The 24,100-nt window shown below is 41.4% G+C and overlaps 1 protein-coding gene across 1 annotated transcript in view; it reads right to left on the reverse strand.

The window, feature by feature from the left end:
• luzp2 (leucine zipper protein 2) overlaps positions 1-24,100 on the reverse strand; it is a gene marked incomplete at both ends in the record, with an annotated part of 150,551 nt that overhangs the window by 120,723 nt on the left and 5,728 nt on the right. The window lies entirely within an intron of this gene.

Genomic DNA, 24,100 nt, shown 5'->3' on the forward strand with positions numbered 1-24,100 from the left:
GCCTTGACATTAAATAACACAACTGTACAAAACTAAATCTAAATGGCGTACAACTATGTATTATGTAGCCTGTGTTCTATTTTATAGTTTTAAGAGACAAGCCGCATACTCAAAACTAAATAGCTGCTGTTGGCTTCATTTCATCCACCGACAATGATTAATTTATTCATGGGTATTTATCATCATAACCGTCTAGTGACAGTGGCTATGGGCAGATGGGTGTCAGAGTCATAAATATACATTAATTTGAGAGAAATCCACACTCACAAGTCAGCAGCTATGATGGTAAATGTGAAAGCTGTTCAAGGGTCTCTCAGCAGTTCCATTATTCACTTCCTACATCAGGATTATGGCTCATTGTTCTTTTTGTTTTTGAAAAGTGCTGTGGGAGATGTTGATTAGTTCTAAAATATGGAGACAAACCCCCATGGAGATATGTATTTTCTTCAGAAAGACATGAAAGAAATGGTGGTTGAGAGATTCATTAGTGAGTTAGACATTCGCATTAGTGATTGAGGCTTGCCTGGACATAACATCTTGATAGCAGCGCTCTATATGGTAAAAACATGAAAGATACCAGAAATACCACTTCGTAGTTGTATGGCTCCACCAACCTGTAAAGTTTCAGTTTACATTCATGTCAAACTAGCACAGGACTCTGGGCCAGGAGACTACTGTTAGTGTCCCGTGTGGAACTAAAAGCAAATGTTGGAATTTTGTCATTTTTTGTCATTTTGTTGTTAGTCATTTGGTAGTAAAGTGAGTCGTTATTAATAAAGTGAGTCGTTATTTGACCACCAAAATCTAACCAGTCCATCCCTGAGTCCGGTTGAAAGTTTGCGCCAAATTTTAAGAAATTGCCTCCAGGCTTTCATGAGAATGGGCGGACATACGGAGGGACAAACCCAAAATAATAATGCCACATGAAAGCACCACCAAACATGCACAGCTGTGTTGGAAACAAGGAAGTGAGAACAGTGAGATTGAACCAACACAGTCTAGTTACAGACCATGAAACTAAAACAATCTTAAAGCTTAAAGACGCTGGCGTGCAGAGCAGCTTTAAGAATAATTCATTCATAATTACATATGAACAATGTCATACATGATTATGACCCTCTGAGAAAAAGGTAAAGCTTTTTTGATACATCCTACCAAGTAGCAGAAGAGCCAACCATGAGAGGACTGTTGGGGGGGGGGGGGGGGGTCAGAGACAGAAGGGTGCTACATGACAGCTCGAGAATGGAAGTAAAAATCTATCAGCCCGAGGGTTCGGTGTTCTGTGACAACCTGTCAGTGTCTTTGAGTTTCACTTCTTTAGTTGACAGTGCAAATCAGCCACGCTTCGTTCACAGGGTGGCACCGTCCATCATTAGAGGAGAGGGTGTAATTCTGCAAACATCAGATGTGAGAATTATCGCGAGGAGGGAACAGTGAGAGAGAGAGAGAGAGAGGTGTATCCTGTAAACGCAGAGCTGTTGAGTCTATTAATGTCTTAGAAGTGCAAGTGCCAAAAGTGTTCCTGGCAACTGCTGAATGGAGCTTAATTAAACCATATTATAGTTGCTGTAGTTTTGTCTCTTAACATAACAAATGACCTTTGAATTCTTGTTCTATATAATATTCAATAGTTTTTTCTGTAGCGCATTATCTTGTTCTGACACATTGCTGCCAGATTAATACCAATAATCATGTTTCTTTACATGGTATCTTGTATAACGATGTCCTCAACTTATTTCTAAGATGTTTGACTTCCCCTCCATTGTACACAAACTGCTGTGCTTTACAACCCAATAAATCAATAGATTAATAACTAAACCAGCCTATTCTCATTCCAAGGGCGACAAATCTGACGCTTTGTCACGCCCTTTGGCGTCTAATAGCGACGCACAAGGCACCCTTTAGCGTCTGCAGGAGACACAGCGGGCACTAAAGTAACTACAATGTAAAGAAAAGAGAGCTACACGTTCTCACCCCCAACTCGTCAAATACCCGTCAGTGCTCCTACACTTCAAACCGTGACGCTCTACGCACCCCTCTAGCGTCAGTTTTAAACGTACTTTAAAAATACTTAGGGTTTGGACAGGGTGGTTAACGTTAACTTGGCTGACTAATGACTCAAGGTTCTAACAAGTCACGTGACCGATGTGACAAAACAAATGCGCGACACGAACAGTGGTCTCCTGGGGGAAAATCCCATCCACTGCGTCGGGGACAGATTCTTAAGGGTGACTCCATGCATGGGTATCGGACGCCGAGGGTCATTCACCAAGTGCCGGTAAACCGAGCAAGTCATTTAGTTTGAATTTATAATTAGCGCCTCAAAATCCCTGCAAAAAGTTACCAAGTGAAGAGGCGAGCATTCATGTGTGTTTCACCACAAAGGAGACTAGACCTGAATATGAAATTGCTTTTTGGTTACTGCAATAAATGATGGTGCACCAAAATAATCTGAGTCACTCAACAACTCTGTCTCAGTGTCGAGATATTTGAGGGTTGCCATAGTGATAGTGAATGTTTGTTCCCCCAGTCTGCAGCAAGTCGGCTGGTCCTTTGAGGCGTACAATCTGATCGGAGACTTTAATATCAGACGGTAACGCAACATCAACAGGTGTAACATTTCAGACAAGCATCTCACAATAACTCTATGAAGGGGGTGACGGCCATCAGCTCGCTGTAATATCAGCTTCAAGCAACGTAATGTTTTTATTAATAACGTCAAAGTGGAATTTGGTTTGTCAGGTTCATACGGCTCAACATGGATTTCCCACCTGTCCGTGTGCGCGTGTGTGTGTGTGTGTGTGTGTGTGTGAGTGAAACTACGCTGTGGAATCTGCTTTGTCATGTTGTTGCGGTTAAGTGCTCGCTGCTTAAGGACCAAACAACTCAGCAGGAGCTCCGAAACTGAGAAGCAACCCTTTTATGGAAAATCATTATAAGGCGGGTGATGCGTCTGCTTCCGTGCGTGCGGCGACACGAGGGCGTGGGTGTTTAAAGGACATTGAAAATTAGGAAAAAGCAGCGGTGTTAAAATGGTGACAGATCATTGCAACGGTTACCTGACTCACGCGGAGGAAGAAGTCAAACCTACAGTTTGGAGTCATTGATCACCAATTTCATGCATTTCTCTTCATAATTCTGACGATATTTAATTCTAAAATAAGATCAATCTTTATTAGTCCCACAGTGGGGACATGTTTTGATCTTGTTTTTTACTATGTCTCTTGTTTGTATCGAGGGAAAATTGTTAATAAGTTCTTATGTGTATTGCTTCTCCTAATTTCACTCCGATCGATGAACATGTGTTTTCTATCTAGATTGAACTTTGGCCTGCGGGCAACTGGGAAGGGGTTTCCTGTGTCTTCTGGGAACCACTGTGGGGGGCAGCTTCTCACATATGGGGTAACATATGGGAAACAGATGGGTCATTCGTCTTAAGGTAAACATCCCTCAGACACCAGGAGACTGACTGACTGGAGTTTGATTGACAGGCAGCTTCCTGCTGCAGTAAAACACGTCCCTCAGATGTGCTTAAATGGGAAGGTCCTTTGTGGAGAATTCAGAGTCTCTGTCCGTTCTTCGGGGTGAACAGACGCTTTCAAATTGCTTCAGCTGATAGCAAACCTATGACTTTGTGCTTAATCTTGCGTTGATATTCTGTGTTTTGATGTGATTTATTCTGGTAAATTGTAGTGCACATTTGAGCTGTTTGAGCTCGTTAGATCTATTTCATTTTGTTTTATTTGTTTGTATGCTTTTATAATTTTTCCTATATCTTTATCTTGTAATAAATACTTAAAAGACAGAAAGCTTAAAGATACTTTTTGATTTCTCATCAAGGAAATACTTTAATTTCCACCACAGTTTGCACTATCCACTATGCTGCTGTAATCCTGTACAAGTATTATGAATAGGTAATAAAACAGTAAAGAATATTAAAAAAGTTAAAAATCCACAATAACAAACATATTATAGATACAGACAGACTGTCTGATGTCTAACTTCAGAGCTATGAGAACCACGGAATTCAGCTTGCTTTCAAACATATGATTTTCAATGCTACACCAATATGGGGAAAATTTGTCTTTCAAAAATGAAGTTATTTTTCTGCTTTCCATCTGCAAAAATGTCAGTTTATTTTGGCATTGTCTATAAGTGAACTGAGTTGGCAAGTGATTTGATCATCCACCTTCACTTTGCTGCAAAGCACCGTTTGAGATGGCAATCTGTGCATTGTGTGCCATCAAATGGATACACCCGGAGTTTGTATACTTATTTTCATACTTTTAAATCAATAACACAACTCTCAGCCTGCTTCAAATGTGTCCTTCAAACACGCAGAGGCCACAGGTTATTATTTGCAGTCCGTAATGTGGCCACAATCATGACACGCTGAACTCTTTCCAGCAATCCCACACGTTCACCCTTCACCTCCGGCGGAGGCAGTTTTTGGAACAGTCGTCTCGCATTTGACATTGTCAATCTCATTATGTAAATAGGATCGACTGGGGGCACATTCAAACCGCCAGGGGTGGACCGGGAGGTCGAGCTGATAAACTAATTCAAAGTGAATATACATTTTCTGTGAGGAGATGAAGGTGATGACGCAGGTGGTTCGAGAGCCCTCCAGAGGAGCCACTGCTCGCTGTCAATGGACGTCTCGGTGGCCTTTCGTCACATTATTCTAAAGGACAGCTGCCTACTGACAAATAAATATGTAACCCTTAGTCCCATTGGGGTCACTGCAATTAATGCTTCTCTGAGGACCGCCTGTCACCTTAGATGTCTGGGTAAAAGTGCACCCAAGTGAACGAAGTGGAGTGGCTAACGTAGGCTGAACAGGAGTTCTTGCCATCTGAAGGGCGAGGAAGGTGGCGCCCATTGATTGGGGAGGTAAAAAATGGTCTCTGTGCGTGTGTTGTTTGTGTCACTGTGGCTGGAACACTCACACACACACACAAACACGGTGTAAATATCACAACTTGACACGCCTTGACCGCAGCTGCAAGAAAAAAGAAAAATCGCCCCTCTTCTGGCGAGAGGTCCCTTTTTGTTCCGACGCCGCATAGCCGCACAACAAAGTGCACAGAAACTGTATAAATGAACTGCAGGCGTCCTCTGGAAAACAGACGTTCCTGTCGGAGGCGCCTGCAACAGAGCGCCATATGTGCTCGCTGAGATAAAACGGAAGGAATGAGCGTACCCCCTGTAGGTAAATACTCATCAGACCAGAGTATTGGCTGCTGCGTCTCCAGATTATTCCATCATTTACTGGCAGTGCCAGGCGCCGTCCTGCAGCCCCAGATATCCTCTGACGAGCTTGGACCCCGGCGCGGCTGGAAACTGGCTCAAAGGAAATCCTTCCGCATCCCTGGAAGGGGCGCATATGTCTTATTTTCCGTCTGCGCGGCCATTTAATTGTTTAGTCTTGTTTTATGGAGCTGCCAGGACGATACCAGCGCCATCATTTCAATGGAGTTTTACATTTTGCTCATAAAAAGGTCTTCAATATTACAGTGCTGGATTTACTCATTTGGTCCCACCATCAGATTTTCTTGCCTTTCTTTATATTTATATTTGCACATAGTAGTTAAATGTTTATACCTACCTATGTTCTACTTTGTTGTCCATGTTTTTATTTGTATTTTATTTTGTTTACTTGTATATTCCACGGTGTCAAATTCCTTGTATGCGTACGCATTCATGGCCAATAAAGCTGATTCTGATTTTCTAGCTTTTATGTATATTGTGTGTGTGTGTGTAGAGCTGCCCTCAAAGTGCGCGACCCCCTTCAATATCTGGTTTTGAAGATCTGGGTGTGTCAGATCTCTGAAGAGAATTCATGGATGTGGACGTTGTTTGCCGATAAAAAAAGAAGAAGAAAGAAGCTGCTCTGAAAAGTGCGACTGAAGTCACGGATCAGCCGTCAGCCAGGCATACAGTATTCATGAAGCGGGTACTTTCTGTTTGCATGCTGTGATGCACAGGCAGCCATGCTGTTCACATGGCCCCCGTGAAAATTAAATTAGAAGCATTCCCCCCCCGAAGTCTTCCACGTGGCACATTGGGGCGTTCTAATGCAGCCGCCTCACACACAATGTAGTTCATGCCCTGATGAAGATTTAATAAAAGCTATTCAATAACAGACTTTGGTTTAGTCGCCTCAGAGATAAGTACGGTACTCTGGTTGGAGATGGAGGAAGGCGAGATTAAACTATCTGTGCAGATGCGACATGAGCAGAGGATACGGGCCCTTTATGACTGATGTGATTACGTTGTCACCTAACTGCTGCTATCTGCTGGTGTGTGTTACGAGTCAAACCCCCCCCATGAATCAAAAGATCACGTGCCGCCTGTTCTTCGCGGCCCACTTGGCATTCGTGGTGACTCTCAGACATTTACTGGCGATGCATTTTGTCACATCCAGCGAAAAAACAACTCACAAACGTCACAGTAAAAATGACTTTCGTATGCAGATTCTCCACACCAGAGTGAGCGCCTGCGTATAAGAATCAGAGCTAAATTATGCACAAAATATTTATTTCACACACATTGTTTTGTTTCCAGGAACAGACTAATGCTGCAGAAACAATACCAGGATTCTCAGCCCCCTCTCTGCCCGCCTCACAATCACATGCGACATCGTGTGTATCTGTGGGGAACAATATTTGCACCATTGTGTGACAGCGTTAGATTATGCACAAACAATAACACAGAGGATTGCTTCACCAGCCACACTGTGCAGTGCCTTTGTTTGTTAGAGTCCGACCCACCCAGTCATACCATGTTTCAAGTGGGGATACCTCAACGAACTGGAGCCTGATACCAGAGAGGTACTGGTTACTGGTTTGTGAAGTTAATGGCCATAAGGTTGTGTTTGTAGCCTCACGCCAAAAAGAAATAAAGCAAAGATCTTAAGATCTTTATCTTGTATGAAATCGGATGGATAGAACTTTGTAAAGCACATACTAAGTCAACCTTCTCAGAATATAATAACTGACACGAATTCTTGTAGAAAAAGTCAGACTATAGTTGTAATGTGATTTCTCTGTATTTGTGTGCACTCATGTAAACATAGTCAGTGTATAGCTGGAAATATTTGTTGTTTTTTTTCTCTGTAATTTTACTTGAAGCATTTTGAGCTAAAGGTCTGAATTTAGAAAATACTTTTCATTTGTCAAGTATTTAATTCACACAGTAGCAAAGACAGCTACTATTTGACATGTAAATATTTCATACGGACTATTTATTGAATTATCGGAAAACATGCTGTATGTATCGGGATATACAGTATATTGTTATAGAGATATGATATTACCTTTATCAGGATTGGAGATTTTTGGGGCATATCGCCCAGACCTACTTTTATATTCACACAATATCGATATAACTATGATTTTACCGTGAATTATATATAGCCGCCAACATTCGCCTTTTAGCTTTTATTAAATTGTCAGCGCAATCTTAGAACATTATTAACAAAAATAAACTATTACGTTTTTGACCGGGTGAATAATGCGGCTTGATGTGTGTATATATATATATATATATATATAGATAGATATCTACTTTATAAATATCCACATGCAAGATAATTAACTTATTTCATTTCAGTTATTCTTTGTCTCTGAAAATAAAAAAGATAGAAGTGAAATTCTACCGTGTTGAATCAAGTGTTGTTGAATCGTGTTGTATCGCCTCATATCATTTCCATCACCACTATGTATATTATAATGTGTTCTGCTGCCAATGGGTGTCAGTCCGCTTTATTAAAAGAGAAATCAGGGCGAAAAAAATGAACTCGCATAAAGGTTAACTCAAAAGCTGCACATCCACTGAGTGTCATGGCGACAGCAGAGCTGTCAGACACCTCATCTCGATAATGGCAAACCCCAATTAGTGGCGCCGCGCCAGGGAAAAGAGGATGACACCAATATGACATCACAGGCATGAGACTGCTGCAGGTGCCTGAGGGAAAATCGTGTTTTAAGAAGAATGACGCCAACCACCTATATTACCTGATTCATTCTGTATATTTTCAGCTTGTTTTGGTAAAGTTTCTTTTGCTTTAATGTGTTCTACACTTAAAATCAGAAAGACTTACAGAAGAAGGAAAACTGGTACACAGGTAGAGCGTAATGGGCCTCTCTCCGTCCACCCTCCTCCTCAAAGCTCTGCAGAAATCTCCTGCTCTCCGTCTCCTCTCTAATGCGCTGTGATCTTTCTTTCAGGTCCTTTAGACAGCCCTGTGCTTTCTGCCAGATAAATCTTTGATGGACTTAAAACCACCCTCTTCTCTCATTTATTCCCCTCTCCTTGTTTAAATATGTTTTCATACTTCAAGGGCTCGTCTCTCTCCGTCTGTACTCCCTCAAACTGCCTCTCTGTCCTCGCACGACTCTTTGAATTGCCAAATGTCGGTTCCGTACGATTGTTTGCGGTACGTCATTTCAATCTTATTCATAAATAAATCTCCTGTTTCTGTTCAATCTCCGAAATGAAAAAATGGTACAACTTGAGAATCACGTCGCTACTCAAAATATTAGCAGGGGTATTGACTCGTCGTGTGGTGAGATGGGGGATGGTGGCTGGTTTCAGCATGTTTGCTAATATTAAGGACACAGGAATCTGTGCTGAGACTCCTCGCAAGTCTCCAGTTGGACTTTAAAAAGTAACACATCCATGCTGCACAGCAGGAGACTGGTATAATTAAACCTGAAATTAAAAAAAAGTGCCTAGATGGATGATCTTATGCGCTTTATGCATTTTTTGTGTTTCATTCTTCCATTCATTTATTCAATTCATCACTAATTAATTTATAGTATATGCTGATTACTATAGTAAAATCATACCCCTGATGATACATTTTTTCAGCAGAGGCTGCTCAGTGTTAAAGTTACATGTTTTTTGTTTTACTTATTTTAAATAGCAATTAATAGTTTGAAATTGCAGGATGAATTTGGCTTCCCTCAAAGGATGGAAGATATTTTCAAGCTAGTATTTAATAACTTTCAGTTTTACCATCCACAGTCAGTCTCTCCAGTTCTTTTAGTGATCTAGCCTCCTCCGGCGTCTCCCCATAGCCGAACAGTAGGTGGCATAATGCACCTTTAACGCTGGTTCGTGGTTTGCCATCAAACGTGAGTTATGCTCTAAGGAGGGTCTCTGAAATTGACTGCCCCCCCCCCCCCTCTTCCAATGTTGTAATAATGTAGGCATTTTTTGTTTATCAAATAGTCAGAAATAACAGGAGAACACATTGATTGCTGTCTTGTGTAGTCACTTCCCAAAGGCCCATTCTGAGCCAGGAAAAGCCCTGCAGAGAGACATGGTGGTAAATACGGTGTATATATGGTGGTTTGTCGGATCACTGCTGCTTATTTGAAAAAAGTCCTGAGAATAATCAAACTCTTGTGCTATTCTTTGTTTTTCAAGTGAAGACACACTGTAGCTCATTTGTGAGGCTGTAAGTGGATGCTAACAAGCTGCTGATTGGTGTATCAGTATCATTTTAACTATTATGATATGAAAACATGAAATTCACAGTGAAGGGACATTTTGACAACTCGGTTTGAATATACAGATCCGCCGGTTGACCTATGCGCCGTCACAGAGCGCCCTGCTTTAGTTAAAACACGGCGAGTGATTAGGTCACTCTCCAACCACAATTACTGCACTTCTTGCTCGAGGTATCGCTCCATCTGCTCTAACTGTTGGCCCACCGGAGGGTCGTGACTGGAATGCCAAATATGTATCTCTGCAGCAAGAACCCAGAGTTAGGATTCTGCGTCGCAAACAAAACCACCTTTACCTGTCAAAAAAGTAGTTCTCATCGCTGTCGCAACATATTGCCGTTGACAGCTGGGTGAGCTCATACTCATTAACTAACACAGAGGATCTGATGTAACTATCATGTGGGCTATGAAACCTGGGTTAAAGACAATGCAATGCGATATGCGGCTTGCATGCCGGAGGAAAGGATGGAGGGAGACGGGAGTCTCTTTAGAGTTACAAAGGGCTCGAACTCTGTCAGAGGTTTCGTTAAATTAGCCCCACGATACCTCCAGCAGCCTCTGCAGTGACTTACGACATGTCTGAATTATCTATTTCCATGTCATGCACACGCATCACACGCATCACGTCTCTATTGCCCCTGAACCAGCGGTGTAGACGTAAGCAGCATGTAAGCGTAGGCCCCCATGTAACTACTGTGAATTCTTCATATTTCAACTGCTTATTATGAGATCAAAATGGTTCCGGCCCTGTATTTTTTTTTTCTTGTCAGTCCAATTAACTGGTTCCACTTTTCGTCTTCTTCAGAATCCAGCTTGTCAAAAAGCCTTAAAAGGGAAATCTTCCTGAACTATAGCTCCCCTCTTCCAAGTGCTACTGTGTCTTTTTTTTTACTACTGGAGGCATCGTTGCAGAGAGTTGAAACCAAGCTCCCTTTTAAACATATAATCAGTGCCGAGGATCTTTCCGCTGCCTCAGTGGCAATCTAGACAGCTTTTGTTTTCGTATCCCCCCCCCCCCGTCATTCCTGGGAGACTGAGTTCTTTGCTGAGGGAGCTGCCTGTGAATCAGCCACATTACATCCCCACTTCAACCCTACAGCACCGGGTGCTCCGAGCCAGGTCCACCAGGTATTTATTCTAGGTCCTCTTCCTCTCATGGGCTTCCACCACCAAATGGAGTGACCCACTTGCGTCTTGGACTCTGACCACATCACCCCCCTCCCCCAAAATCTTTTCTGCTAAAGCATCAACTTCAGGATTGTGTATCAGCTCCCCAACTGAAAGAGTAAAGGGATCTGTCTAGACCCGGGGTTTTGCGTCACGTAGGAACAGAACATTGAAGTTAGGGCTGTACCCGAATCAGCCATATTAACATAATAATAATAATAATGAGCCAAAGACACTGTTTGCCTGTCCAGGGGATTGAACTCGGCTGGTCAGGGACGGCCGCTCGGTGTGGGAACATCCCCTTGTGGGACCTCTCCCGAGAAGCTGGACCTCGCTGAGCGCATTCCCTCTGTGGCCGTGCAGCGTGACCGGCTCTAGGTCGGCTAAGAAAGGCCCAGGGGTGAAGGTGGCTTGTGGCTTTAGCCGTAAGATTACAGTTCCCCTTGTCGTGACCTCGCCGCTTCCCGGGCAGGTGGACTTGGTGCTCCCAGTGCCCTCTCTACCTGCTTGGAGGAATGAGGCCCCCTCCTACCGGCGCAACAGTCAACCAGGGTATGTGTTTATGATTGATTTTTTATGATATTCACAAGAGTTTTACACGTTTTTCATAGGTCTTGGTTCTTAAAAGAGAACAAGAAAAAACAAAGACTTCACTTGCTTGAATTTCAAGTCGACTGAGGGGTCACCAGTGGAAGAGCTGACTCACTAACTTTTAGGGGGCAGCCTTTAAGTAGACCAGAATCCTGCGTACAGAGCGCCTCACTGTTCAGACTTGACTGCTGATTCAGTGTGTCTTACCCTTTTCTTTCATCTGCATTTTCTGTGGCGTGTGAAGTCTATAAACTGCTTGTATTTGCTTAGCATTGCCTCGCCGACCTGACCTGCATGTACCGTTAATTCATCTAGCAGGAAGCACATAAACGGACTATTTAAATGAGCCCTGCCTTTTCCCCCTCCTTGTTTGTCCAGCACGCATTCATTATCCCTCCTCCTCTCCACGAACACAAAGCAGCAGAAGTGAAATGAACTTGCTTAAAAGCTTTTGTATATAAAAGAGGTGTTCATATGAAAAGGCAGCTCAAACCCCCGAGAGCACAAGATCATTGTTAATCCGGTTAGGTCGGAAGTAATATTTTATTATTAGTCCTATCCATTTAAGTAATGGGATTCTGCTCGCTATGCAGCCAAGCACTACATTCAGAGGAACCTGTTGTCAACTCAGGTTGGGAGGTGTTGGATTAATGTAAATTGTGTAAAATATTACACAAGCTTTGAGAGACTCACAGGATGAACAGTCAGAGATATGGTACACGCCAATATGCTGCAGAGACTCTGCTAAATACTCTCAGCTGAGAGGGAAACTACGGTATTTGTGATGCCGGTGGACTCCGGGGAATACAGACTTTTAGTAACTCCAAATGTTTCGTTTCTCTAATAGCAAACACTGAAAATGTTCAACCGGATCTTGAAAGCCTCTGTGAAAAAAAACCCAAATTTACAGATGTGTTCAGTATAGTTTCAATATCTGGGCACCTTGTCTTCTATCTATGAACTACATCTGAATGCAGTGAGGAGATTTGAAGGACTGGCTCTTTCAGCGTCTTCTCAAATTCAAGGAGAGTACGGGCCTACGGAGAGTCGCTCCCACTGAGATACAGTCGATGCCCACAGCATGTGACACCGCCCCCCCCCTTTGTCTGGATTGAGGCTGATAAGGAGGAGACTGACAAGGTCGTGTCCAGCGGGGACACATCTTTAACTCCCACAGGTGACCACTGTTCATGTCTTTTGAACCTGTCAGGTTTCCAGCTTGACACCTTCGTCTGACATCCCATGTATCGGATCTCCTGTGGAGCTTTGGTTTCTCTATAATTTCAAAGGACTTCATTTGTACGGTGGTTTCAAAAAGGAATTTCCAGAGAGACAGAAAACAAAACCTGTCGTACTTTGATATTTTCTGATTACTTGAAAGAATGCAACAACTATCTTTATTATAAAATTCATCGACAGATTGTTTGCTCATATAATGATAAAATTGTTTAGAGAAAGGGCATTTACACAACGCTGTGATTCATTTGCACGTCAATATATTTTTCCTAATGTTTACGTCATGACAATTTTCGCACGACTATTACGTTTATTTTTTTTTCACGAAACAAGGTTGATTTTTCGGATGTTGTTTAAAACGGCCTTATTTAAAATGACATAGTGTACATTAACTAACGAACACGGCAAACTTCATTACTCCAAAGCCAGAGAATACCAGACCCACTTACTGTCTTACCTTTCACAATAAAAGCCCTAGACTAATTTGGTGTTGTTTTCGTCACGCCCCCAGTGTGCAAATGGTCTTAAGAAAACCTCACATTATTATTATTATTGTTATTGAGATAGATGCTTCACAAGATATCTGTATGATTTTAGTTTACTCAATGGTTCCTTGTGCAAAACACCACCAACCTGTTTCTACAATTTGGAATTCACAAAACAAGCATGCATAATTCACTCGCCAGAATGAAGACATTAAACCGCTTCTAGCAACAGATGCAAATTATTCATAACGCCTGTAGGTGGGCAGACACAATGCGCTTTGTAGTGCAGATTCGCACCACTACAGGTTATGGTGTTCAAACCCACGTGACTTTGTGATGCGTCTGATTAGGTTCTCGAGGTGAAAGGCTGAAATACTGAACTTCCTGAACATCACTCAAACATGCTGAGTGAATTTACATTGCTCGTTGAAGCATGTTTCAGGTTGCTGCTCTGCAGGCGAGGTGATAAGATATTCTCATCACATGCTGTGTCAGTGAGTTAAAGTAACTAAAGTGGACTTGGAAGGCATATAAATTGCTTGAAGGTTTTGGGTATTTAGATATTTTCTGTGATAAAAAATATCTTTTTAACCATTAAGTCTTAAGTGTTGCCAATTTGAGAATGAAAAGAAACAATGTGGATTGTTAAGGTTGAAGGGCAGATCTAAATATTTTAGTGTTTGAATGTGGCTATGTGATGTCTGTTGGTCACATATGGTGCATTTTTGACATTCATATCCACTTGCATTTAAAGCAAAACAAGTAATGTTGACTGTACGATGCGGCGATATGGCAACACAGCTTTGGTAGAAGAAGAGGAACTCATTTCCTGATCTCACAGGAAATGTATTCTATATACAAATGAATGTGTCTTTTCATATATCCACACAATTTAAATAAAATTAAAAATGGCAATAATTAGAGGTTATAAAAACAATAGTCTTTATTATTTGAGGTATATGTCAATATTGTCGTAAGAATTAGGGATAACAATCTTGAGAATACTCTGTATGCGTTGCACTATTTCCTAGAGGAATCTGTATAAATACATTGATTGGCTATAGCTGCAAAAATGTCACAGAGATAAAGTATCAAGCATTCATTACAGGGTTTTAAAATATATTTTTTTTTAATAGTTTTTTGGGGTGAGGTTGTATGAGGTACTTATCCAGTCAGGTTTCGATTAGTTTGTTTGTGGTATTACTATTGCTATTATTTCTTTGGTGTCTTAAAGGGTTACTTCCCTTTCACCAAAGTCACACAATAACCCAAACAAACTAACGATTGAGGGAGCAGTAGACTCTTGTCTCTTGTCAGAATACTCTTGTCTGCTTCTCCAAACTGGTGGCGTGCAGACTATCATCTACTGTAGATAATACAGTGACTACCTCCTAACAACGCCATCAAAACCATCTTCCCCGATAACGCTCAGAACATCTAAGCTATCTTGGAGATTGCTGCCTTGTAAACAACCTTGTGTATGTATTTCCAGTTAAGCCGGACATCAACCCCCTCATAAAATTACAAGGAAGGAATTTGATACTCACATATTGTTAGATTAAAGTCTCTACAAGAAAGGCATGTGTTCCACGTGCACACTATCAAAGGTGCTGCTGTGATGTTGTTTAGTAATCCTGTTGTGCACATGAGGACATGAACACATTTCAACGGATTTGGAGCACGGACTTTCCATTTGCCTATCTTTAACAGTATCCTGGAAGTATAATCCCAAAACCCCTGCATTCATCCTCCAGGGACTTTGGTAAAGCTCATTAAATAAAGTGTTAATCCACACACCTGTCATCAAATGCTAATTTTGCTAAACACGCCAAGGTGCTTCCTTGCACTTGTGGAGGTTGCGTGGTGAAACACATTTAACATCTGAGGTGAGTTTTGTGAATGCAACTCCAGACGCACAACGCAGCTACAAACAGCAACACTGTGAGTTCTGACGTCAATCTTACGGATAGATTCAGGTTCACATCTGTACCCAATGTCCCCAATAAGCTCCACAGTCCCCCAATTTACACTGTGTTCGTTCAGTATACCAAAGGGCTGCAGTGTAACTGTGCCCCTATTAGACAGATTAGAAGATTAGAGACACATTAGAATGCATCTCTAATCCCACCAGTCAAGTCAGGACAGCAAGCGAGCCGAGGGAGAGCTCTGAGAACACCGGATCTGTGTGAACCGACGACACCGATCTGCACGTAGACACACACCATCGCCACCTTGTCATTGGGATAAAACGTCAAGGAGCGTTTTAAATAGTGCCAACTAATTGCAGCTGCTGGGATTGTAATTCCCCCCCACAGTGCATGCACAATATGCTTGTATAAGAGAACTGTGTTGTGTATGTTTTAACGCACGCATGCAGCCCTGTATGTTTTATGTGACTATTCATATTCTTGCCTTTTATAGATAAACTACGGCTCTCTCCTTTACTGTTTCGGGGTGTGGGAGCTTCAGGTGGGGGGGGGGGGCGGTGCTTTGCAGAGAAATTGACATTCGCTGGAGTGTGCCCCCCTCCTGTCATTTTGTCAACACCATCACAGTGTGGAGCTCAGCCAAGCGAGACGTCTGACAGACAGGCAAATGGGAGTGGTGGACTTCAGCAACATAACACCCTCTCGCTGCCCTCTCTGTGCCCGGCGGTGAGGGTTCAATGCACATGCATGCACACATGAAAGAAAGAGAGACCACGTTTTGTAACGTCGGACATCCTCTTTATTCTCCGGTAGTCTGGAGCAAAACAAAACAAAAATCCGGGACATGGATTGATCAGAGAGATGCAATCAGCAAGAGGTTGAACTGCATGAGTGCGTTTCCATCTGTTGCCAAATAGTAAACCTGACACTAAAAATTGATTGGCAAGTGACAATACCCCTTTTATCCAGAAGCATCGCCCGGAAAGACTCGTTTCAGGGTCAAGAATTATGACTCTGTGTGCCACAGGATGTTTTTTTTTGTAATGCCAGGCTCACGAAGGAGAGACATCTGATTGGAGAATTGACAAACGGTTAAAAATGGTACATTGCTAATGTGATGCCATAAATGCACAGTAAAATAAAAATTCCGACAAAGGCAGAAAATATGATTCTAATTTAAATCTGGTATTAGTTTCATAGTGGCCACAAATCCGAGCTCTTCTCATTTCCTCAAGACACCGTTTTGTCTTGTGCAGTGAGTCAGCGTGAGTCTCAAAAGTGCCATCAAATGCTGACATCTGCGGGCATTAAAATCCTCCATCAAAACACAAAACAAAAGCATTGGCTTCAATGTGCTAAACGGCGTGTGTCACTGCTGAAATCCTGCCCGTTTCTACACACACACACACACCGCACCACACACTTATCAGTCAGGTGTCATGGCGAAAACACTGGAAAAACAGGGCGATAGGGGACTCGAATGGAACCAGCACTTGTCAGACAGGATGGATCCTGACACCAGAATATGCTCAGGAAATGATTAGATAAACATAACAGAATCCGCCCGGGCGTCTTCGAGGAGGTGTGCTGGCGGCTGATAAAGGATTCAGATTTATGTAGCCTTCACCAAAAGAAGGAGATATTATGTTTCTTGAAAAATGGTACATTGGAGCTCGGCTGTGATGTACAGTATAGTCAGCAGAGAGCACCGAACAAACACAGAGGGGTTAATAAAAGGCAGGAAATGAAAAACAAGCACCAGTTTGGCAGCTCTATTTGATATCTTTGGGAATCAATTTCAGCTCTTGAACATTAGTTTAGCTTTGTTTGCCCTTGAATATTGACAGTACATCGCTGTCAGACGCAGGGTTTTTTTTCCAACTTGTGCCACATACCATGAGTGCCTTTGCAGGTACTCTAACTGGTTTGTATATTAGAGGAAAGAGCTTCGTAATCAAGTGGGCAACTCACATCAAATATGTTTTGTTGAATTATGCTCAGGACCACTGACAGCTGTGGAGTAAATTCTGGCAGCTCCGACACTCATCCAACCGGTGCTCTCAACACTGATCAGACCTCAATTACTCAACGACATGGTACCTCCGCGAAGGATTACACTTAGTCCGCTGTACCGCACCAAATTAATTTCAAATTTGCTTCATTCTCAACTGCAATAACCCATGTGGTTCAAAAGAGCTTGAAATGGATCACAACAGCACAGAAACCAAACTATAGCAGAGACTAATCTGATGCAGTGCTGCTCGCTTGAAACAGCCTGTTCTGCAATAATGGGATGGGGACACGGATCCCCCTGAATACTGCAAGAAAGCGAATCCCCGCCCCTCATTGTGCTGTGTGCAAACAACAGCTGTATGCAGCAGGTTTTGGTGCTTGTTCAATTGCCTTTACAAAAGCGGCTCTGTTGGGCGATATAACAATGTTTAGGGTTTAACAAAAGGAATGTCGTCACAAACAGTGCCATACCGTATACCAAGGCACTGTATATATTCCTTATTTCTTACCAAATTGTTTGAACTGATGTCCTAACACAGAGGTTCTTTCAGCCATCAGACTACCTGATCGCACAAAATCTACAAATGGTTGTTTAAAGAAGAGTGGGAGCATTTGCATTGCCTCTCAACATGGCGACGGCTGAGCCGGTGGCCGGCAGCTAACGGTGCTAACGGCACTAAAAGTGCAAACAACGGGGAAAAGTTTGCAGAGTTAACCGTGTTTACTTGAGGGGGGGCTGGAGGGTGGGAGCTACACTTCTGCGACATCACTGTCGGTCAGGACGGTGTTATCGGCTGTGACCGGCGTATGAGCGCAGCTTAACATGCCTTGCTCCGGGGCTATGGACGCATTGCATACCTTTGCTTACCTCTCTTCACAAATAGCACCGGCAACATAATATTCAGAACCCACGTCAATGGACAACGACAAATATGAATTGAATGACTGAATTACAATGATTACAATAAATATGAAAGGCAAAGCTCGGTTGTTGAGCCAAGTAGTCCTGTGTGCACTGCAGCAACACGAGAGGATCAGTCGTTTCAATGAAAAACCTGTAAACATCACAGACAAAGAACCAGTGAAAATGTGGGGTGGAGGTTTGGGGGGGGTCCACCCCCAAGACATAAAACTATTATATATAATTTTGGACCATTATTATGAACAACGCCTTATGGCATAACATAACTTGCATGAATATGTTTACTATTTACACATATCTCAGTCTTCATCCAAATATTTCATTATTCCGGCAATGTTTACCATGTAAAATCATATTCTGTAGGTTAAATCAATAGAGCAGATTCAGAAAACCTTTAAATAATGTTTTATTATTTATATGCATTCTAAACTATCATCTAGAACCTGGATTCCAAAGTCCATTCCCCATGATAGTTCTGCCTCTTTTACCCAGTTTCCACCCAGTAACGTGTCAGTGTAGGAGAGAACATGCTCTCATATCAACTCCTCGTCCTGTATCTTAGATATCACCCAAGAAGGTATTTTCCACCGTTAGCCATGTTACCTTATATAATGTAATTGTCTTGGCTTTGGTTCTTTTCCAGACAGTTTTAAGCATGTCGTTTATCACCCATTGCTAAAGAAGCATAATTTGGACCCTCTGTCCGTAAGTAACCACCGACCAATCTCCAAATTGTCTTTTTTTATCTACGGTTCTGAAGTCATTTCATCTCAACTCATCTCATCTTTTATAAATATTGAAAGTGTTTTTAATAGTTCCCAGTCTGATTTTAGAGCACCGTATAGTACAGAGACAGCTCTCGTTAACATTACTAATGACCTACTGCTGACTGCACACAGAGGTGACTGCTCTTAGCTCTTTTAGATTCAAGAGCTGCCTTGAACACAGTGGATTATAGTATCCTCTCCCTTGGGAAGGCATCAAGGGCTCGGCTCTTGGCTTACTACGCTCATACCTCTCCAACAGAACTGTTTTTGTTGCTCCCGGTAACTCTACTTCCTTAACGGCTTAGTTGAGTTGTGGTGTCCCTCAAGGCTCCATTCTTGGTCTCCTTCTATGTTCTATATACATGCTGCCTCTTGGACAGGTTATTCAAAATCACGCTGGGCTTCACCATTTCTATGACACTTGGTTAAATATGCCATTAAAACTCACGGATCCCAGCTATCTGATATTAAATCCTAGATGTCCCAGAATGTTCTTAAATTCAATGAAAGAGTTAATTCCATCAGCTCTTTTGGTGCTAATCTTTTAGGGTTGTCAAATAACATTAAGCAGGCCGCAATGAATCTTGAGGTTATATTTTATACTAACCTCTATTCCAGTAATCAAAAATGTCAAAAATGTTGTTAAATCAAGTTACGTCTGGCGGAAGCTAATCTTTAAATTTAAGTATTTTGTATCAACTGTTGATTTACAAAAGGTTTCTATGTATATTCTCGTCTTGGGTGCACTGTACTCAGGTATCAGCCCTGTGCTTGCCTCGCTGCATTTGCTCCCTGCTAGTTTTCAAATTGATTTTAAAAATGTATTGCTCACTGTTGAGGCCTGAAACAGCCTTGCTCCTCAATACAGATCTGATTTATTGACCTGGTACATGCCCTCTCGACCATCAACATCCACAGATGGAGCCCTGCTGGTAAGTCCCAGGTCACGGTTTGTGACAAAGGGATCAGGATTTTGCTGTTGGAGGCCCCCCACTGTGGAGCTCTCTGCCTACTGAACTCAGACGCTGTAGGTTTTAAGCTTCTTAGAAATCTTTGAAATATGTTTCTATTCATATTATACCATTTTTACTTCTCTTAATTGCTCCACCTCTGTGCTGGTGTCCTTTGGCCTTATTCTCATTTCATGTGCCACATGGTTTTATTTCCTTTAGTGTGTAAAATTGTTCAGACAGGTGCTCTATATATGCACACGCACATCCCACTTGAACCATGGCGAAAGGCTATCATCTGGAATCCATTACCAAGAACTGAATGTACATTTCCCTTTACTTTATGTAGATTTGGAGGATTTTTCTACTGTATGTAGTATTTACATAATAAGGTTGAGGGATTTTTTTCAGATGAATAAAAGACAGGCATCTTTCAAATGCTGCTGTGGCTTTTAAAATGTAGATAAATCAGAACACATTTTGAATGATGGGGAAACTAATGACAGATCGGAATACTAATGAACGCTTTAACAAAACAGAGCAGTCTCAACGGACATAAACAACAGAAGTAGAGAAAAGACAAACACAATAATGTGACACAATAAATATATTAATAAAAAAGGACAAACCACTGCGCACTCCGTGTTTTTCTTATATGATCTAAGCATCGTGGGTAAACCTGTATTATTCACGAGTCTCTTCTTCTGTTCAATCCAAAACCAATGACTTCACATGATCTGATCCCTCTAATATTCTGTGAGTAATGTCTCTGAGCACTTTGGTTCATTCCATAGTGAGCCAATTAAAACTGCAGCAAAGAATGAAATTGGCGAATGGATTGATTGCTGGTGGCAGCTTGATTAGAGAAGCAGTCTATGACTGAGAGAGGAATCCCATGAAAAAGAAAATGTGTGGAAGGTGAACATGTAACCCCCCCTCCCAATTCTACGCCCTGATGACTGTAGAGCAAGCACCAAAGTAACTGCTTCAGTGGAAGACCGTGTGATCTGTGAAGGGCAGCTCCACAGAGTGAATAAATGTAATTGAATGAATGCGAAACAATGCGTTGCTGGGAAAGACAGTGTCTGCTTAACAGCTCCGTTAAATACAAGTTTATAAAAAATAAACACAATAGCAGCTGAGAGGCAAAGAGATGAAAATCATTCCAAGGTAACGTTTTCATCTCCCTCAGTCTGACTACATGCACGGCTGACATTTAAACTCGGTGTACTGTTGTTATTGCAATCAATGGATTTGCAAGGATTTTATATAATGTTAGAGACTTGTGGAAGAGAAAATGTCTCAATGGGGATCTTTTTATCATCAGTATAAACGATTCTTCTGTCAAATGTCAATAGTGCTTGCAACGCCCAAACTGTCCAGGATCACAAAGAAATGTTCACAAACGAGGTTTTTGGTCAATATATATATATATTTGTATTGATAGTTGCACTGAACTTGCCCGCAGAGAAACACAATTGTATTCTGCTCATGTCATTCAGTTCCTACATATAAATGAGGTGTTTTTCTTGAGCTAACTGTTGTTAACTGTTGTAAATAATAACATTTTCTTTTGAAACAGCCTGGAAATATAATTTAGTATCATTCAGTAATTTGACTGCGATGATCAGCGTCGTCATTTAAATCATTTAAATTCTATGTTTTAATGTCTCATGACATTAAAACTCTGACTTTATTAAAATACTGAATGATTCAGCACTGGAGCAAAATACTCGTTTTGAATATTAAAATATTAAAATAGTGAGTATAGTAGTAGCAGTTTTCAAGTGTCTGCTCATACCCAATAAGTCCAATAACAGATGTACATCTTTGTAACAACACAATGTGCCACAACCTTCATCTTACTTGTAGACTTTGCATCTATGTATTATTATTCATATTAGTAATAATTATGCTGTGGTGAATGCGGTCAAAAGAAAATTTAAATGATTGCCTTGCAGTAATGTTTGTCCAAAATGTCATTGCTTACATTTGTGTAGAATTGTCCAAAAAGTTATGACCAAAACCATGTTTTGTGAGGCCACGGTGACCTTTGACAACCAAACAGTTTAACCTTGATTCACAAGTTTGTGCCAGATGTAATGAACTTCCCTCCAGGCCTTCCTGGGATGAGGAACATGAGGAATTTGAGAATGAAGAAGCATCGAGACGTGTCAAGAATCATTCTGTACTAGAAACGCAGAGCTATGTTGAAATGAAAATAAAATTGCTGCCTTGATATTCTGGGCCTCAGATTTTCAGTAGAGAAGACCTGAGCTTTAACAGTAGAGCTGCAATGATTGATTACAATGATTGATTACAATGATTGATTACAATGATTGATTACAATGATTGATTGCAATGATTGATTGCAATGATTGATTGCAATGATTGATTGGTCGAACTACAGAGAAATGAATCAACAACTACTTTGATAAGGTTTGAGGTTGAATTTGTAATCAGTTTATCGTCATTTCTTGAGCAAAAGTAATAAATATTCTCTGGTTCCAGCTTCTCCAATACAAGGATTTGCAGATTTCTCAGTTTGATATCATTGTAAACTCAGTATATTTGGGTTTTGGACTGTTGGTGGAACAAAACAAGATATTTTATGGCATCAAAATGTCAAGGTTATTTCTCACAGTTTTTCTGTCACTTTATAAACCAAGCGATTAATCAAACAATAATCAGCAGATAAATACTTAATGAAAATAATGACTAGCTGCAACTCCAATAGTAATCAGCCTCATTGTTATGACTGTGTGGACTGATTCAGATGTCAATAACTTCATGTCTAAACTGTTCGACTGGCATCAGAAAGTACAAATAAAAAGACCCTATATAAATCAGACTGCACTCACACAGATGTCGCATCCACACTGGATGAAGTCATTCAGAGTGGAAGTTAAATACACGTTGACTTAAATCTGAATGCCAAGACTGACATCTCCATTAAAGAACATATGAAAGTCCACATACATGAGCAATTATCTGAGGCATTTGATATGCGGCGCTCAGCTTTTGTTTATTACGGTTATGCATCTCTCGCTTCACTGTAAAATAAAAAGCCAAGCCTTCAACTAATGACTCATCACTGACGGAACATGAGCATCATGTTTACAGGGACTGAGCAATTAAGTGCCTGCCAATTACAACAGAGACTGTGACAACTCAACGCTAATATCAATACTGACAGCAGAAAAGGAGTGGAATAAAGTGCTGGTTGATACAGCAATAAAGATTCACATCAGAACTATAGCTTGCTTAAATCAACATGAAATGTGAATTGCATAGAGACACAACGAGTAGAAGCTGTACCAGAGAGTAGGAAAGTCTCTTTGGGGTACACATTTGTTAACAATTGAACAATTTTAGAGCTGCATTAATCAATAGTTTCATATTAACAATGAATTAAATAAATTTGTGTGATGCAAAAAGTGCTGCTCGTAGTGATAAGCCCGACAGAGAATTCTTAACCAGCGCTGCAGCTGTGCTACAGAGTGTTTTAGCATCTTTCAGCTCTTTGTTTTAGTTCACCAGATAGCAAACTCAGCTCTCAACCTTGTTCCCAGGGGCAGCGAGCAGCTGTTTTCAGAAAGAAAGCTCTTAAAAGCCACTCTACCTACCTGCCCAGCAGCACAATTCAAGAGATAAAGTTGCAAGTGAACATCGAGCAAGCGAAAGAGCTAAATATGTTCTTGGATAATGGAGACCAGAGCAGAGCCAAAAGGGTAGTAAACATTTGTCGGGCGCCCGAGAACCAATAAAAGTCAATGTTGCTCATTGTCTTTAACTTAGGGAATTTCTTCAAATTAGGCTGAAACATTCCACCTGGACTCAAGGAAGAACTGATGTTGGTGGTCAACGGTCACGGTGACCTGACGTATGTCCCATTCTCGTGAACTTGACGTCTTAGGGACGCCTTGAGCGAATTTCTACAAAAATTGGCACAAAAATCCGCTCGCACCCAAGAATGAACTGATTAGAATATGGTGGGCAAAGGTCTCTGTGACATCACAAAAAAACGTTTCTAGGTTACCGGTGATAACGGCGTCTCCACCCACTGTGGCAGGAGGGCATCATCCTGGAAGCCTAACGCTCCCCCTGTGGTCTCCCTGCAGGTTAACATTGTTAGCTCCGTCAGCACTGTTACCCTTGTAAGCACTGTTAGCTGCCGGCTAAGCCCTCTCCTTGTTAAGTCAAAGATATAAGATATGCTGTTAATATCGTATATAGCCCCTTTAACATATGTGTATGTTTCATCTCTGTACTTGAAAACTAACACACTTTGTGTTGATTATTGCTTTTTTACATACATACCACTTTACATATATGTTTAGTTGCCAGTTTATTAGGTACACCTAGCTAAAACTGATGCAGTCTAAAAATAACAATCCTATCTTCAGGAAGTTTATACTGTTCAGTTATGGTTGAAACTGTTTTACAGATATCTATTGTCTGTGTTGTATGACCACACAGATCATTTGAAATAAGAAGTTAATCTAAAGTGCATTCATCCGTCGGTG

The sequence above is a fragment of the Pholis gunnellus genome (genome assembly GCF_910591455.1).
Source record: "Pholis gunnellus genome assembly, chromosome: 1".
NCBI classification, from domain to species: domain Eukaryota; kingdom Metazoa; phylum Chordata; class Actinopteri; order Perciformes; family Pholidae; genus Pholis; species Pholis gunnellus.